At 41.6% G+C, this 20,150-nt stretch overlaps 1 protein-coding gene across 1 annotated transcript in view; it reads right to left on the bottom strand.

Moving 5' to 3' along the window:
* c6h1orf226 (chromosome 6 C1orf226 homolog) overlaps positions 1–18,893 on the bottom strand; it is a 71,743-nt gene extending 52,850 nt beyond the window's left edge. The window contains exon 1 of the mRNA XM_030727711.1: positions 18,781–18,893. The gene's annotated coding sequence lies outside the window, so the exon portion shown is untranslated. The remainder of the gene's footprint in view (positions 1–18,780) is intronic.
* Between the last annotated feature and the right edge of the window lie 1,257 nt (positions 18,894–20,150).

Raw genomic sequence — 20,150 nt, forward strand, 5'->3', positions numbered from 1 at the left:
TGGAAAAGAAATCCCATTCCAAAAGTACATTTATATAGTCGTCTCTAACACTTTCCCCATCAGAAGAACTGTTTACCATCCTTTCCCATCACTCATAACAATGACTGTCTGTGTTATAACTGCATATTTTAATAGTAATTTTATTTGCTTTTGCAAAATCCATTGTGAACATGCACAGAAGCTTTCACGGAGGAGCTATTCAAGCCTCTAACAAGCATACAGGCAACTTTAGCCTCTTTGGGATGTGCTTGGATCTCACAGCTCCTATTTTTTCATAAAACATCTGTAATGAACAAAAGAGCTCAGCCAGGTCAAATATATGCTACCATACTAGAAGCAAACAACAGCTCATTTTGTACTGTCAAACAAAGGAATCAAGAATACTAGACAAAGGGAGGTCACTGCTATGCAGACTAAACACAGAGTTTGTCAACTACACTAACCATTTATTACGGGATGTGGCCACAGACTGTATATAAAAAATAAACAGTCTGAAAAGTGAAGTCCATACAGAAGTGAAGGCCAGCAGGGGGTGACAGCACTGGCTGCAACAAGACGTCTGGTTGCATAGAAGCTGATGTGAAAATGAAGGTTCTGCTACCTTACTGTATGACCTCAGTAAACACTTTCCTCATGAGTTTATGGTCTCAATAGCTACTTTCAGCTCTTACTGAATACAAGATGGCATTCATTTTGTAAATCATTTTGTAAACCACATTTGAGTCAAAAAGGAAGCTTTATCTTGAGATTATATATATATGTATTATATGTATGAAGGACAGGCCTTTGCACGGCATGTACCACCGGCAGATTGAAGAAGTGGCTGATATAGAAAAATCCTACAATGGCTGGACAAAGCTGGACTGAAGGATAGCACAGAGCCACTAATCACGGCAGCACAGGAACAAGGTCTGAGCACAAGATCGACAGAGGCTGGGGACTACCACACAAGGCAGGGAATACATGGAACGCCATAACCAAGTGGCTGGCACAGTATACAGGAACATCTGTGCCAAGTATGACCTGGAAGTCCGAAGGTCAAATGGGATTCAACTCCGGGAGTGGTCGAGAATAACAGCGCTGAGATCCTGTGGGACTTCCAGATACAGATGGACAAACTTAGTATTTATCCTTCAGCCATCACAAGGGGCTGAGAGAGGAGCTAGAGAGGATGTGGAAGGTGAAGGTAACAGTGGTCTCCGCAGTAATCAGAACATTCGTCGCAGTGACCCCCAAACTGGGAGAGTGGCTCCAGCAGATTCCAGGAACAACATCTGAGATCTCTGTGTGGAAGAGCGCAGTCCTAGGAACAGCTAAGATACCGCGCAGGACCCTCAAGCTCCAACGCCTCTGGTAGAGGACCCGAGCTTGGAGGACAAAGACCGCCCACAGGGTGAGAGCTGGGATTTTATATTATATAAATAAAATATAGCTCTGCTATCACTTTACTATCACAGAAGATCAAGCACTTGGGATATGAAATCTAAGAGCCATGGCGAGCTGTAAAACTATAATGACTGAGTCATCGCTATAAGACCAAACATCCAAAGGATCTTAGCAGCTACAGGCCGGTAGCCCTGACATCGCATCTAATGAAGACCCTCGAGAGGCTGGTCCTCAACCATCTACGCCTCATGGTGTCGTCTTCGTTGGACCCGCTGCAGTTCGCCTACCGGCCTGGCATCGGGGTGGATGACGCCATCATCTACCTCCTGCACCGAGCTCTGACCCACCTGGAGAAGCCTGGAAGCACTGTGAGGATCATGTTCTTTGATTTCTCCAGTGCTTTTAACACCATCCAGCCAGGACTTCTGAGAGACAAGCTGGAACTGTCAGGAGTGGACCACCACATCTCCGAGTGGATACTGGACTACCTCACTGACCGCCCACAGTACGTGAGGACACAGGGCTGTGTCTCTGACAGGCTGGTCTGCAGTACGGGGGCCCCACAGGGAACTGTGCTGGCACCGTTCCTCTTCACCCTCTACACTGCAGACTTCTCCATCAACTCCCCACGCTGCCATCTGCAGAAGTTCTCTGACGACTCTGCCATAGTTGGCCTCATCACAGGTGAGGATGACTCAGAGTACAGACAGTGGACTCAGGACTTTGTGGACTGGTGCCAGCGGAACCACCTCCTGATCAACGCCGCTAAAACCAAGGAGCTGGTGGTGGATTTCCGCAGGCGCAGACCCACCACACGGACACCGGTGAACATCCAGGGAGTGGACATTGAGATAGTGGACTCTTATAAGTACCTGGGTGTTCACCTAAACAATAAACTGGACTGGACTCATAACACTGATGCGCTCTACAGGAAGGGTCAGAGCAGACTCTACCTGCTGAGAAGGCTGAGGTCTTTTGGAGTGCAGGGGACACTCCTGAAGACCTTCTATGACTCTGTGGTGGCATCAGCCATCTTCTATGCAGCAGTATGTTGGAGCAGCAGCTTGTCTACAGCTGAGAGGAAGAGGATAGACAAGCTCATCAGGAAAGCCAGCTCTGTCCTAGGATGTCCTCTCGACTCAGTGCAGGTGGTGGGAGACAGAAGGACTCTGACCAAAATAACATCACTGATGGACAAGGTCTCCCATCCCATGCATGAAACTTGCTGAGCTGGAGAGCTCCTTCAGTGACAGACTGCTGCATCCTAAATGCACAAAGGAGCGTTACCGCAGATCCTTCCTCCCAGCAGCTGTAAGACTTTATAACCATCACTGCTCCCAACAAAAACCACAATAGCCTACACAATGTAGGATAATATATAATATACTGTAAATAGTCCGGCCTGTTAAGGTTCAACACACAGGCACATCATGTACATTGTATATAGTGTTATTAGTATTAGTAGTATTAAGGTTAATATTGTTTGTTGATTTTATATATATTCCTTTCTTAATAGTGTGAATTATTATATCTTTATTTATATTTATAATAACTGCGGCTGCTGTTACACCCAAATTTCCCCTCTGTGGGACAATAAAGGCTGTTTCTTCTTCTTAATTAAAATATACAAAAATATTGTGTTTGCTTTGAAAAAGTTCTGCTGTTTCATGAAGCTTCAATAAGCAACAAATACATTAAAAAAGGGGATGAAAAAGTAAGAATATTTCACCTTGTGCCAAACATTTTTATTTTCACTGAAATAGATCACAGTATTTTAACCTGTAATTATAATTTCCCTTTGAGCCAATTTCTATCCCCCCCCAAAAAAATGCCATAAACTGCATGATGCCCAGAGTGACTCCTAAAAAACTGGTGGCTGAGCTAGCGAGGGTTGATGTATATGAAAAACTGTCAAGGATGTTAAATGATGCAGGGAAATGTGTATGTAGAAGGCACTCAATTGTGAAGATTTGTAATCTTTGTGTTAATGGGTACAAGAAGTTCATCCATTTAAAAAAAAAGCCTGAACAGTGATGAGATCCATCTTTTTTTTTTTTTTAAAGCAAGCATCTTCTGAATTTTCATGAGATGCAAGAATGAGTATATTAACTCGAATAATGGGTGGATAAATGAAAAATATCCACAATGTCAACGACAAAAGCTGAGCACAGGCATCGAATCAAACATTAATGCCCCAAACTCGCACACAAAGGATCACATCCCCACACTCACAGTGACAAGCTTAAGTTTGTTAAACACAATCTTGCAAATTCGCACACCGATTCAGCCTCTCTGCACTGTTTACTGTACAGAATAAAAAAAAAAAAAAACAGGCCACCCCTGTGCACTGAATCCTAAACTTGTTTACCACAGAAAAAGCCAATTACAGAAGACAGTGGTGTGAATATTCAAACAGAGCAGCAGGGGTTACAGAGGATGGGGCATAATGCTGAAATGTTTCATAACCGTTTGACTCAGAGGGAAAAGCTGCTATTACATCAGTTCACAGATGGCAGCAGGAGTCTTCCTTTATCTTTCAGCCTCTTACACTCATTGTACTCATTGCGGGACGGGCAAAGAAACCAGGCAAGGACAGAAAAGGGAAAGTAAGACAGAAAAAAAAGCTAAAGATGACGAGGGACAAGGAAGTTTTTACTTCTCCTCCTACAGCTGTGATTACATTAGCTGCTCTCGGTCTGCCAAGCAGACGGTCTCCCTCCCACACACATACGCACACACACACACACACACACACACACACACACACACACACTGGCTATAAAACACCGTGAGGTCTGACAGGTTTTGGCTTCCTTCACTGCTGACAGGCTTGGCTACAGATTTACAACTTTATCAAAGGCTCTGAGAGAAAAAAACAAAACAACGGGAGTATTATATATACACCGTGGCTTTGCCTGTTATATTACTGCATGCCATCAGCCTTATCAGCCATCATGCTGTAGTGGTACAAGAGAAGATCTTACTTCGATGGAAGTGTTTGACATTCTTGGGCAAAGATTTCATGTTTCTAGGAATAAATCAATTAACAGGGTACCCCTGCACTCTGTTTTACTCCTAATGGTAACATAATGATACCATAATGGTAGCATGTTGCCCCTTAATGCAGCAAATCCGTCATTAGAGGTTCAGGAAATCAGGTTTTTACTTCATGAATGCTAGATTTGGACTATTTTGTATGCAGTACACCGAGCTGTGCATTGTGAATCCTTGTGATTGAAAACCAGTACGGTATATTTGAAAAACTGCAGAACTCATTATAATAATTGAGTTTTGAGCCTTGCTTTACACTGGTTTTCTTATGAAAGCCCAAAATGACAGGCCTGAACTTTGGGCTGTAACAAAAGCTCTGCGAAAAGCTAAACTAAAAAGTTATTCAGCTTTAAACAATGTTTTGTTTTGTGGTCTCTTGGTAATTTATTATTAATGTCCAAGGCATCTTGCTATTGGTTAACCTCTAAGCATCCACCACGTCACCAAAGACAGGGTACCCGACAAATCGCGTATTTTCTTATTAGAGATAAAACTTTTACAAAAAATTAATATGACCATAAAATAAGAGTTATTTAAGTTCAACTTTAAACACTATTTAAAAACTATGGGCATGGACAATAGGAGTTGTGTGTTATCACGGTGAATGAATGTTTATTGAGTGACGTGTAAATCAGCTAAAACGTATCCCTCGATTTTTGCCCCACATCCTCTAACAAGCTCATGGAAATGAATTTACCATCACCAAATGATGCCTCCTCAGTTACGTATGCAGTTTACTTGATCGGAGAACGTTTCAGCAGGTTTTTTTTTAAAATTGTCACATCCACAGAAAACCAAAGCGAATCTGATTTCTTATCAAACTAACCTGCATTTTAAACCCAGCATGCCACACTGATGAAATGCCTGTGCTGCCCAAGACTAGAAGGCAACCTGGTTGTGTCATCTTTCAGAAAAGGCTTTTCATTTCTTTTCCAATTTCCACCGACTCCTTTGACATCTGACACAAGCATCAGGTGGTTGTTTTTTAAAATAATTCACACAGTCTGCAAGCTAGACTCACAGAGCTTGTTAGTGAATATCTGCAATCGTGCATTTTTTTGCCCTTAGTGTCATCAGAATGATCTCAGCTGCTCTTTCAACAGAGCCATCATTGTTATTGCCAAAGCAAATGTAAATGACATTTCTTGTTTCCTCAGCTAATGGTTGCCTCATTGCTTTTTAATGATGCCAGTCGCACAGTTGTGGGCATTAATTTGCATGCTGTTGTACTTAAGGCACTGGCTGCTCTCATTACTCAAAGTTCTCTTCGTTTTGATTCAAGATGTCTAATCAGTGACTGATTCAGACCAGGAAAGCAAAGGGAAGCTGTAGTATAAAGTAGGCAGTAGGCCCTGTGGCGGGTTCATGCAAAACAACTCTTATGTTACCAATTATAAATAACACTAGGTAACAGATTTACACTTCTGTCTTGTCTTTGGTTTAAACTGTTTTTCTAGTTCTTTACATGTAAACAAACTAAAAAATATATATATTTTTGATCCTGAAAATTTGCTTTTGTGGTTCAGACAATGATTTTGCAAATTTGTCATTTTCCCATATAATACCAGTTAGTAGTGGTTTTTATTTAGGTTTTAACCTTTTTTCTAAGCTGTTTTCGCTTCAAAAATTGCCTATAAAAATTGTTACAATGTTCAATTAAAAAAAAATAAAAATAACAATAAACCCCAACACTTCATGCAAATCTAGAAATTTTAAAAATTTGTTTCAAAAGTTTCAAAAATAAATCTTTGTGCCTTTCGAATTTATGTTTGCTGTTTTGTGTCCAAAATAATAAAAAGAAAAAAAGAAATAAAATTGAAATTTAGCTACTTTGGGGCAAGAAATCAAAGTTTGACAAGAATAATGGACATTTTCTTTTGTTTTACAATAAAAAGAATTGAAAAAAATAACAGTTGCTTGTCAAAGACAAATATCACGTTACATTGTGGAATAGGTAACATTATAGGAATTGGGAATGGTGAACAAGTTGAACCAAGTCTGTAGCTATTGGATTTCATTTGACACCCAGTGAAAAACTATGTGATATATCTAGATGCCTTCCTGGTTCAATTCAGGTGATTGGGAGGCCAATTTGTCTTCATCCATCATCGCAATTCTACATCTTTGCGGTTTCTTCAGCTTAGACAGCTGTCATGAGGCAAAGGGTGGGCTGCACCTTGGACAGGCCATCAGTCTGTTGCAGGGCCAACACGACAGACAACATTTACACTCGCATTCACACTCACGGTCAATTTAGCATTAGAAGTCAGGCTAGCATGTGTGTCTTTGGACTGTGGGAGGAAGCTGAGCCAGAGGGAAACCCGGCAAGCATGGGAAAAACATGCAAACTCCACACAGGAAGGCCCCAGTTGGCAGGCGGTTTCAAACCATGAACCCTCTTGTTGTGACTGAAAAGTGCTAACCACTGGACCATCGTGCTGTCCCTATTCCCATCCAGTTGTTTCATATTTCCACCATTTTTTACTGATTTTTCATGTGGATCTTTGAACAGTAATGCTAGCAGAAGAACGGAAGAAGAAGATAGAACGTAAGCAAGGCCAGAAGCATTGGATGTGGATTCAAACTGTTCTATCGTGTGTGTATGTGAATAGTGTTGTGGTGGTGAAGAAAGCCTCAGACAGGATCATGAGTTTGAAGCTGGAAATTGATGGGATAATGGTAAATGTCTGTGCATATGCCCTGTAGGCTAGATGTCAGTTATAAGAGAAAGACGAATTCTGGAATATATTGGCTAAATTGGTAGAGTGTGTCCCCAGGGAGGAGAGGGTGGTGACTGGAGAAGACTTCAGGAGACATGTAGGTGAGGGGAGCAGGGGTGTTATGGAAAGAAATGCAGAAGGACAGATGGTGGGGGATTTTGTGAAAATGATGGAAATGGCTGCAGTGAACACATACTTTAAGAAGACAGAGGAACATATAAGAGTGGAGGAAGGTGCAAGAGATAGGAGACTGCAGGGTGGTGGCAGGGGAGAATTTAGCTAGGCAGCTTCCAGTGGTAGTCTGTAGGACTTTGGATATCAAGAAGAGGAAGTGAGTGAAGAATGTTGCACAGAGGTTAGGGAGGAGTTGAGACAGGCTCTGGGTGGTAAAGAGTTACCAGATGACTGCAAAAATAAGGAAACTGCCAAGAATATAAAGAGGACAAGGAGACAGAAAAGAAAAAAAGTGGGATAGTTAGGGAGACTAGATGTACAGCAAAGAGAGAGGTGGAAAAGGCAAAGGAAAAGACTTATAGGGAGTTGTATGCGATACTGGACACTAAGGAAGGAGAAGAGGACTTGCATTGATTGGCTAAGCAGAGAGATCATGGTTGAAAGAATATGCAGCAGGTCAGAGTGCTTAAGGACAGAAATGGAAATGTACTATCGAGTGAAGAAAGTCTGTTGAGAAGATGGAAGGAGCACTTTGAGGATCTGATGAATGTAGAAAATTAAATAGAGAGGAGGATGGATTAAGGATGGATGGATGACAGGGAATCAGGAAGTGTAGAGGATTAGTAAGGAGGAAGTGAGGGAAGCTATGATGAGGGTGAAGAGTGGAAAGGCAGTTTGTTCTCATGACATACCTGTGGAGGTATGGAGATGACTAAGGAGAGATATCAGTGGACTTTATAACCAGATTGTTTAACACAATCTTGGAGACTAAGAAGATGCCTGGAAAATGGAGAAAAAGTGTACTGATACCAGTTTTCAAGAAAAAAGAGTGATGTGTGTGTAAGCAGACGCTCGTATATGCTGCATGGTTGTAGTGCAGCTGGCCCGGGTTCGCATCCGCCCCGTGGCCCTTCGCTGTGTGTCTTCCCCCATCTGTCTCTCCTCACTTTCCTGTCTATCTTTACTGTTACCTATCCAATAAAGACAAAAAGGCCAAAAAAAACTTTACAAAAAATAAAAAGGGTGATGTGCAGAACTGCAGTAACTACAGAGGGATAAAGTTGATGATCCGTACCATGAAGATATAGGAAAGAGTCGTTGGAGCTAGATTAAGGAGAGAGGTGAAGATCAGTGAGCAGCAGTATGGTTTCATGTTGAGAAAGAGCACTACAGATGCGATGTTTGCTTTGAGAGTGTTGATGGAGAAGTACAGAGAAGGTCAGAAGGAGCTCCACTGTGTCTTTGTGGATCTAGAGAAACCATACGATAAGGTGGCAAGAGAGGAACTGTGGTACTGCATGAGGAAGTGGCAGAGAAGTATGTGAGGTTGGTGCAGGACAGGTTGACAGATGAGGTCAGGCACGAATCTCTGAGGACTATGATGCTTGCAGATGACATTGTGATCTGTACTGAGAGTAGGGACCAAGGTTTGGAGACAAAGTTAGAGAGGCAGGGCTGAGATGGTTTGGACAAGTGCAAAGGAAGGATAGTGGATGTATTGGACGACGGATGTTAAATATGGAGCTGCCAGGCAGAAGGACAAGAGGGAGATCACAGAAAAGATTCATGGAAGGTTGGTGTGACAGAAGAGGAAGCTAGGGACAGGGTCAGACAGAGGCAGATGATCTGGTGTGGTGACCCCTGTAGGGAGCAGGCAAAAAAATAAGTAAAATGTCAACACAAAATGGAGGCTAATGGGGTAGAAAGTCTAGTGATGGATGAGACGGAACAAGTAAATGGCAAATAGGGAAACAAATGCTCAGCGTGGAGGCAAAAAGGATGTATGATCATCTGAGGCTTTGGAACGCTGATCAATCCTGCCTTTAGGTGAAAAGGTCACTGTCTGACTTTCTTTGGGCACCATTTTTTTTGAGCCTGTAACTCGTGTGTTGTTTGCTGATAACAGAGTGAAGGGCCTCCTACATGGGATGATACCAGGTCCACATACCAGAACATTCATACATATACACATATAAAAGCAGACATGGACAAAAACAGAGGGTATGAATGAGGAATGATAAAATGTTAAGGTCTGTAACATGATGGGATTTTGGCTTTGGGGCTTGGTGACTCCTTGGTTGTTGGCAGACTTCTGTTGTATCACAACTTTACAAGACTACACACACACACAGACACACACACACACACACACATGCTGGGAAATCAAATCAGACAGTGAGGCTATCAACAGAAACGACCTCAGCTAGTGCCTCCAATATAAATGGGTCAAGAGACAGTTTCACAAAAGCCCACTGAGTTTACAGTGAAAAGTTGAGAGGCTGCATTTTTAGTGCCTGCTTGTGTGAAGAGTGTTGGAAAGATAAGTCGTGTAAGGCTGCCGTGGCGGCGGGGAAACGGGCCAAGTGTGAGTGTGCCTGCAGCTTAGAGGCTGCGAGTTTACGGCTGAAGAGACATGGATGTTATTTTTTTTTAAAGCCCAAAGTAATGGGATTAAAATTGTTTCATGAAATAGACTAACACGCTATAAATGAATGCTATGATTTAATATATCTAACAGTGGCGCTACATTTATAACTTCCACAAGGAGAACAAATTCTTTCAAGGTTAACGTGCCTGTGAAACATACAAATGACGACAACAAAAAAGAATAAACACAAATATGGCAGCAGGACCTGTCAGAATCACGGCAGAGGAATTTAACACAAACTATTAAGATACCAGGAAGTTAATTTTCAGTTGTAAGTAAGAGATCAAAAATAGACTGTAAAATTAAAACTACATTAGTAACCCACAGAAACTTCAGTGAATTGTGTACAGGCTAAACAGAAGCCTCATTTTACTGAACTAAGATCATCATACAGGAACAGAGTGTTAGATACAGTGAATTATTATATACAGTAGTGTGCAAAATTCTTGAGTGACCTTTCATTAACTTATATTTTATTAGGAAAATGGGAACAGTGCAACAATTTATTGAAATATGAGACATGATGGGGCAAAATCTGACATGACTTTTTCTGCATTCATAATTCCATTAACTTTGATAGGACCTCCAACCCTACTGGCTGAATTGCAGTCCCAAACCATGACAGAACCTCCACCGTGTTCTGCAGACGGCTGTAGACGCTCACTTTCTCCTGACCTCCGTACTTACTGACAATCATTTGAACCAAAAATTTCAAATTTGGATTTGGTTACTACGTCCTTCACAGAACTGATGCATGAATATAACCTGAACACGTTAAAAAATAAACTCTCCAGCTGAGAAGTTTTGGGAAAACACATCAACATAACCCCCCCCCCCCCAGTGATCACTGTTGAAATAATGATGAAACAGGAATATCTGAGAAAATGCATCATATCAGAGTTTTAGAATCTGTTTTCATCCCGTTCTGCCCATTACAAGCTAAATGTTTACTAAATGCAAACAGAGATTTGGAAACTAGAGTCAGCAGAGGCGGGAATCATTCAAACAGTGAATATATGCCTGAGATTAACGCACTCATCAATGTAATTAAACATTAATGAACGTCACATTTTAAATGCACCCCCCACCCCACCCCCAACACACACACACACACACACACACACACACACACACACACACACACACACACACACACACACACACACACACACACACACACACACACACACATATGTGTGTTTGGCAGTGAATAAGATGATCTCAAATGATGTGAAACTTTAATAAAAGGGAACCTTAGGAACCGTTTTTGAGGAATTGTTTACCAAAAAATAGATCTGAATATTTTTCGCTGTAGAACGTGCACTGCTTTGTTGTATCTTCTGAGTTTGCACTGGGATTTTTATGGAAATCTTGATTTTGTTTGTTATACTTCAGGGACGCATTTTGCCAAAAAGTCGAGCTAAAGCTTGATACCATATCCCCCCCGTCCCTAATGTTGATTCTCCATTCATTTTTGGAAATGCGACTCTCCCTACAGCTGTTTGTAGACAAATTTCATGCTGTTCATCGAACCTACAGCTGTAACCAAATAATTCTCCACTCTCTCAACACTTATTTTGGATTAATTGATAATAAATATCCTGCATACTGCCTCCAGGTTTCCTAGAGTAAAAAGTATGACTTAAACAAATATTGGATCGACTTGTTGGCATTAATTCTTCTGTCTACCACACTTATCCACCAGCCTCAGGGTTTGTCTCTGGGTCTCGTGTGTTTAGTCCATGCTGTCTGTATTTTCCATGTTTCCTGGCTGGCTAGAGCTGGACCTAATCAAGAAAGAGGAGGCAGCTGGCCACTGTGTCTAGGATCTATAAAGTCTGCCTCTTCCTTGTATTTTGGCAGCTCGCTCTTCCTACATAATTTTCTGTTCCATCTCAGTTCTGATTTTCTGTAAAGTTTTATTTGAGTTTTCCTGGCAGATTATTTTCCAGCCACTCTCATTTTCTAGGTTTGATTTTTATCGCATTTGGTAAAAGAAAAATGTCCTGCTGTTAAATGAAACTTAATTTTGTTTATTTAATCGTATCTTTTCTTTTATTTGCTATGATCCCAAAGCCAGACTGACAACAAGCAAAATACAGGAGAAATAAATGGAGAGGAGAAAAATACAATCAGAACATTCAGCTTTTACCTGATCTCAGTGTCTTTAGAAGAACTTTAAGACTCGCATCACATTTAACAGAGACACTGCCTCTCACCCACTGGGCCCCAAAGCTTGGACTTGGGAAGTCTGTCTAGTAATCCGACCATGTTAGGGCACATTAAGTCTAAAACAAGTGAGGCAAACTCATGAAGGATGGTGAGGAAAAGAGAGAGAGACAGAGGAAGTGTTTTGCCAGTGGAGTGATGCCTGTAGTGCTACTCTCATAGATCAGAGTGTTTACGCCCACCTGACAGCGTCTGAAAGCAGACCAGAAGCAATATCTCTATCAAAGCATTGGTTGTACAGCCGAACTTTAAAGCACACACGTCCGTGTAAACATACATGTCCTCCCATTTCTATTTCACCTTCAAAGATAACAAATACTTCTGTTTAAAGAACAGCACCAATCCCTTGTTTCTAGATGGGAGATTCAAAAAAGACTGGCATAAAAACACGTCTCTTCTCTGAAATCAGTGTGAGAATTTGTTCAATTCACTGATGGATCTCTATTTTATTTTTTTTGCTATATGCTACATGCATGCTACAGAAACAGTGGTTTGAGACAATGGCACAACCAAAATCATTGCAACTGTGTGCAATAAACTTCTTGACTGCTTTTGAAATGGTTGCTTCGAGGATGGGGACCACTCGCAGTCAGCTGCCGCGTTTTGAAGCAAATTTGGTGCATCAAGATAGTGCCAGTCTGCGATTGAATGGGGTCAAGATGTAAAGCACGTACAACCTGTTGCTGCTTGCATACACAAAAATTCACATACTTACATTTAGAGTCCAGCCAGATCCTCACAGGTTTAAAAATGAAATACCTCCACAAATACGGATGTAGTTGCTGCAGGATGGCAATTTACCAGAGTGCAACCAGTTGAGTCTAGTCCCCTATTGCAAAGAGTTGCGCTCATCAGTGCAAACTGCCTCAGATTGATTGCAACATGTTGCCAATCTGCGTCTCAATTTGCACTTAATTTATGGACACCAATTATTTGCCAACCTTCACCCGTCTGTATAAGAGCGATTGCAGTCGGTACGAGTCGCACCATGATTGTCTGGAGTCAGGCTGCCTCCCACCGGGTGACCCGTGCAATCGCCTTGCGATAGAAAGAAGTTGCAGAGAGATTGAGATTATTGCACTCTCAACCTCTGGGTGACCAGTTGGTCACTTCAACTACTTGCAATTGGTTTCCCACAGCAAAAAAAATTATTGAGATCACCGGGAAACCACCGATTGTTCATAGTCACAAGGAGACTGCCGTCCTTTTTTTTTACTCTAGTGTGACTGAGACATTAGATAAGCATTTATCTCTCACCAAAAAACAAGTTAGAAATGTGTAAAACACACTTTTGTCTTCCCCTTGTATACTGCGGTTTTTGTCTTTGTAATTTATCTTGTATTAATACTCTTTCTGATCCCTGAGGGAAGCCCTTTAAAGGTAAACGTCCTGACTCAACCTCACGGACAGAAAGCCTAAGGTAGGATTGATGTGTGCTCTCTGAGTCCTCTGGGATCATTTGAACACAGGCACTCGAGGGATTTGTCAGTCTAATGGGAGCTGACAGGAAGAGAATGAACTTTAACACTCACAGGCTGCTTTCCCTTTCATGAGCTTCCAAAGAAACCCTGTAGTGAATCAAATCCCTTTGCTCAGGGACACAGACACACACTGACACACACACACACACACACACACACAGACACACAAGGTTATGTGACAGAAAAATGCATATATATGGGTACTGACATAAAGGCACAAGAGTGGCGCACACACACACACACACATACATCTTATTCACTATTACCTTCCCCTGCTTGTCATTGCGCATTTCCATTTAATCTGTCACATTTAAGACTGATGAAATGTGTTGAGGGGAAAAAACATTTAAAAGAATACATATAGTACATGAACATGCAACAGTGTGTAACACACACACAGACACTCCCTCCAGTGACCTGAGAATAGAGGTCATTGCTGAGAGCTCGTTGTTCCAGTGATTTCACGCCGTGTTGCTTTCAATCAGGGGCTGTAATGAAGGGTCTCATAACTAACGTTAATGGGACCCAAGGACTGTCAACCAGCTGAATACAGTAGCTCGGTTATACAACTCTGATTTAGCATCTTCATGTGCTGTGTTAACAGGTATGGTTCCGTCAGCCTGTACCCTGAGGTGACATAACATCTCATTTGGGTCCTGATGAAAAGTATACTTAACTCTGGCCTGGAGTGTTGCCTGACAGCTTGTCTGTTTCAGTATTTGCCATTGACTGAGGATGAAAAAGGAACAACCTAGTTACCATGAGTTAAGTACAGCCCAGGGCGTTTTATGAATTCTTATGAAAAAAGACCATAAAGAGATTAAAAAAAAAAACATCACCCCAAATCAGCTGGTGTTAACGTGGCCGTCTGAGCTTCAGAGGGAATAAATAAGACAACTCTCTGACTTGCTAAGTAGGAGAAAAGTTTGGCAAATGTTGCAACTTTGTCCAGAAAACTGGCAACTCTTGAAGCCACAGCCTTTCGCTCAAGAGCACTCAGTAATGAATCTTGGTGCATTGTTTACTTCTGGCTAGAGAGCAGCAATCTTATTAATATTCCTTATTCCTTCATATAAAATAGATACTAGACCAAATAAAGCTTACAGAAAAGTGAAAACAGTAGTGAGTCTGGAGAGCTGGTTTTCATTCCCAGGGTGTCTATTGCTGCTGTTTTAGCATAGTAGTTGTCATGTCAGCAGTATGCACAAGGTCATACAGCACTCCAATTCAATTCAATTCAATTTTATTTATATAGCACCAAATTACAACACACAGTCACCTCAAGGCACTTTAAACTGTAAGGTAAAGACCATACAGGAAAAACCTAACAGCCAAAATGACCCCCTGGGAGCAGCACTTGGCAACAGTGGGAAAGAAAAACTCCCTTTTAACAGGAAGAAACCTCTGGGAGAACCAGGCTCAGGGAGGGGGGGTCATCTCCCACGACTGGTTGGGGGTGAGGGGAGAGAGACAGGACAAAAGACATGCACTGAATGCAGCCATAATGAGAGATGGGTCTCATTCTCAACCCTGACACATGGACACTTAGTCAGGACAACTTGGCATAAAATTTAAACCAACTAATTAAGAGTGATTTTTCAGGGTGCACGCTTATGTTGTGAACCAGCATCTTCTTACCCAAACAACAATCATTTCTTCAACCCAACCAAGTAGTTCTGTTGCATAAATCTAACTAAACACAAAGTGAAAACAAAATTAAATGCAAAACACAAACATCCCAAATGGGACAGGAAACTGTGGTCTTCTAGTTGAGTTCTACCACCACCTCTCCTAACTCGTTATATGACTGGATTGCTTTTTCTGTTTGGTCCAGTTTGTCCTGACTGGTAATGTCAAGGGACCAGTGACAAAGAACACCTTGTTCAGCTTTAACACTATTACAAGTATCTGACATCTGAAGAATGTGAATGGTTTTATGGGGCGTATCTCTTAAATATACTCATTATGTCTCATTACCTCACCAACTGATAGGTGGAGGGAGGTTATTTTTCACCCCTGTTTGCTTGTTTGTCTGTCTGTCTGTTAGCAATATAACCCAAAAACGTCTGAACCAAAATTAATGAAACTTTGGGAACATGAGCCCACTCACTCATGCTTTTTTAAACAAACAAAAAAACCAAAATAAGATAGAGATTTCCAAAATGCTCACATTGAGGCATTAAAATAAAAACCGAGTAACCAAGAGGTCGTCACAGTGACTACCTTTATCTTATATACAGTTATGGAAAAAAAAGTTTGACCAGTCCCGTGAAAAACCAAGTACACCCTTATTGCTTTCATAGGAATTAAGGAAATAAGCAGCAACGAGGTGTTGCTAATCAAATTAACTTGAATAATTGATCATCAGCGAGTGTGAGCACCTCTATAAATGCAGACACTTGCTGGTCTGGAGCATTGAGATGTGTATTAAATCAATGCTACAAGCTTCCTAGGGGTGGACATCCCAGTAAATTCGTCCCAAGGTTGGACCATACATGCTCAGAGAAATGGCAAAAAACCCAAGAGCTACATCTCAGACTCTACAGGCCTCAGTTAGCATGTTAAATGTTAAACTTCCTGACAGTACAGTTAGAAAAAGACTGAAGAAGTATAGGTTGTTTGGAAGGGTTTCCAGGAAAGCCTCTTCTCTCTAAAAAGAACATGGCAGCACAGCTTAGGTCTACAACGTTGCATCTGTACAAACCACAAAACCTCTGGAAAAATATCCTTTGTGTAGATGAGACCAAAGTAGAGATGTTTGGTTTCTGCCTAAAAGTGGTACTGTGCATTACGGCCAAACACAGCATATCAGTGCAAACACGTCATACCAACTGGCAAGCACGGTGGTGGAGGGGTGATGATTTGGGCACCTTGCAGTTGTTGAATTGACCATGAACTCCTCTGTATACCCAAGTATTCTAAAGTCAAATATGAGGCCATCTGTCCAACAGCTAAAGCTCGGTTAAAACTGGGTTGTGCAAAAGGACAATGGCCCCAAACACACCAGCAATAGAATCACTGTTGAAACAAATCAAGGTGTTGAAACGGCCCAGTCAAAGTCCAGACTTCGACCTGGCTGTCTGCTGGGACCTCAAGGGAGCTGTTCATGAACGAACACCCGCAAACCTGAATGAACTGAAGCAACGTTGTAAAGAAGAGTGCACCAAAATTCTTCCACACTGATGTGAGAGACTGATAAACTCATCCACAAAACTCTACAGCTTAAAGTTAACACTGACGTCGTCAATATTTAATACTTTACAAGTCGTGTTCACTCACGACTCCGTCTCACTCAGCAAAGCCAGACTATGAGAAGCAATAAATAATAAAAACATAGTAAAAGTATTAAAATTATTACAATGCACCGCTGTTGCCAACTTGGTATGGAACCCTAGGTCTAGAGCAAGAGAGTAGCATAATAAACAGCACCCCATCTCTGCCCTTATCACGCAGTTGTCCTCCCACTGCTGCCTCTAACAAAAACACAATTACACCCCTGCATACAACAGTAAATCTAGTAAACAACAGTTACTATGCTGCTTTGGCAGCCAGACAAAACAGCCACGCTCACACGCCTCCCGACAGGCCAGAGAGTATTTCTCTGGTTATAGATAGGTGCTGGTCGTGAGCTTCCACAGGCCAGAGAGCAGATGGTCTGACTGAGCTGTATCAAATCTCTCGCACTATGAGGCCACACAAAGACATGAACTGGTAGTCTCAGAGCTCAGCTGCTAACACACTGCTGACAGCTTCTGAAAGAAACCAAGCAGTGGAGGCTTTTTGCTTTAGTAGCCATGCCATACACGAGCACAGAGTTGGTATAACATTGATTTTACTAGAGTTTAATACATACAGGTAAAGTCAAATGGAAATGAAAACTTTATGATTTTTCTCAAGTAAATATTATATGAACGAGAGCCTTAGAGAAATAAAAATTTACAGTCTGTATAAACTTTGGAGACCCTGTGGAGTCAAGTTAACCTGAAACAATATGCAAATACTTCATTTCTTGCCAGGTTTCCCAACTATAAGTGTAGCTTTGAATGCAAAGACACATTTTTTGCCACCCTGTCTTTGATCTGCTACTGCTTTTTGAGGTTGTGGTCTCTCTATGGTAGGGGGTGGGCAACAGTTTTGTCCAACAGGCCACACTGTCTAAGATACAGTAAATGATGGGCCACAGTTAAATTAATGCATGACACACATAGTGCTGAATAAAGTTAAACACCATGGATTTGATAGAAATAGGGCCTAATTCCAAAAAAACCCATTTCAGTTAAAATAAATAAATACATTTTTAAAATGCTTTTTGCAGCTTAAATTATCAGTTTGGTTTCTGCCGGTGGCTCAGTTACTTTAGAGTAAAAATAGAACCGCAGCCTCTTACAAATAAGAGAAAAAAATTAATAAAAATGGTGGTTGCCTGGTGGTTTGCATTTGGGAGCCGATTGTAAGCAGCTGTGGTGACCAACTGGTTGCCCAGACGTTGAGTGTACAACACCCTCAACCACTTTTGATCACAAGACAATTAGGCAACCTGTCTCCATACAGTCGTGGTCTGACTCAGATGGACTGAAGTCACTCTCAGACAGATTGGCAAAGGTCTGCAAATAACTGCTGTCTAATGTATAAACACAGATTGCAAACACGCTGCAATCAATCCGCTGACGAACACAACTCGTTTGCTGATTCATCACAGTTAACTGCCTCATTATTGCATGTAATTGCAACTTGACCTCATTCGGTCGCAACTGATAGCAGACTGACTTTGTCTCATTGCTGTTTTATGACGGTCTTGATGCACCAAAGTCACTTTGAAGATGGAAACTGACTGCGAGCGGTTGGGGACCCGGTCCCTGTCTTCAAAAACAACACTTCAAAGACAAAAAGACAGTCTGTTGCACACAGCGGGAATAATTTTGGTTGTGCTGTGGTCTCCAACTGCCATCTTCCTTGTAACAGTAGCATAACTTGTTTGACTCTCCTGGTCTCCGGGGGCCTTTCTGTTTCCTATCGCTTGAAAAGGAGGCTTTAAGAAGTAAAATGCGGCCCATGTAAACCTTTGTTACCCTCCTGCAGACTTGCGCAGTCCGAGGAAAATGTGTGTGAGATTAACGTACAATTCTAAAATAACCATGTATGCACGGTAGATAAAGTGTTTCAAATGCACAGAATAAAGCACTTTGCTAGTCTTGCTAACCAAACAAAGAGCTCTCACATTGCTGCCATACATACAAAGAATATACATGAACCTCAGCTGGCCATAGGTACCACACTGCATATGTGTACCCACAGTGTTGGTTTACTGTACCTTGTTTTCTGAGTGGTTCAGGTCTGTCTTGGCTGTGGCGTCCAGGTCAGTCACTCCCCTGTTGAGGTTCAGATCCTCTGCTGCCGGTGCCTGGTTCGCCTCCTCTGCATCGATGTCAGTCTCTTCAGTGACGGTGGGCGTCTTCTCTGCACCTGTTAGCTCCCGAGCTGAGCCCAGGAAAGTACATACACATACAGGTGGATAAGCACGCACACCTGCACACACACACACATGTAGGCGTGAGCATGTACGCACACACACATGGGTGGACACACATAAATGCATGTAAGAAAAATATCCATACAGCCACAGTATACTAAAATATGCGGCTAGTTTTCATTTTGCCACACTCGTGCTCCCTGAGAGTTTCCACTTTTTTGGTTTTGCTTTGTATCGAGTTCTTGTTGCTGTTAATATATTTTTACAAACATCTGTGGTGATGTCTGAGTTTTTACACAGCAGATAATAAATGTGAAGAGCAACAAAATTGCCCCCCACCCGTGACACAACATCAAAATAACGACAGTTCACAGCGAGCGCTCCTACTCTTCTGCTTCTGTCCTCATCACTGTTAATCAAAATTTAAATGGAAATATCAATTTTCCTTTTATTTGTTAAAGACTACTTTTGTTGTTGTTAATATTTCCACCAATCCAAACGTGTTAATTTAGTAAAACACTGTTGAAAGCTGCAATAATGTGTCAGATCAATGCACTGAAACGGGTTTGCTCTGCCACAGAGAACATTTTAAAAAAGTAAATTATAATTATAAAAGAAATGACAGAAATGTTGATTTAACTTAATATATGACAAAAATCATTTCTCAGTCCTGTGATTCCTGTTGCCTTCAGCTGTCACTGTCATAGCTATAACACTGTCACAGTTGCTTCCCCCCCGACTCCAATACCTGGAGTTGTTTTCCTTACCCAATTCAATGTAAACTCTATAACTGAGGAAAGCAAAGATGGGTAGTGAATCCATCTGCCCGGGACGAGCATGATTCTGAGCATGTCCAAATACTTCTTAAATCTCAGATGTGTGAATGGTAAGAATTCATGGGTAAATCAGTGATGGTGGTGTCACGTAAGGTGTTGGAATAGCTGAGAAGATGCTGGGATATGGCTGAGAAGTAAAGACTGAAGACATTTAAAGAGAGATACGCTGATGGAAATCTGTGGGAGAATTCCATAAGGGCAAAGATCCAAAGTCCCCAATGAGCCAATCAATAGCCAAACTGGTTTCCCAGTGCGATTCCTAACGCACTGATGGATGTGCACAGCAGATGTTCACGAAAGCTTGATCTGTGCTGTCTTTTTTTTTTCTTGTTTACACTCGATGACATGAATTAGCATCATATCTGTCCAATAATT

The sequence above is a fragment of the Archocentrus centrarchus genome, chromosome 4 (assembly GCF_007364275.1).
Source record: "Archocentrus centrarchus isolate MPI-CPG fArcCen1 chromosome 4, fArcCen1, whole genome shotgun sequence".
Lineage (NCBI taxonomy): Eukaryota > Metazoa > Chordata > Actinopteri > Cichliformes > Cichlidae > Archocentrus > Archocentrus centrarchus.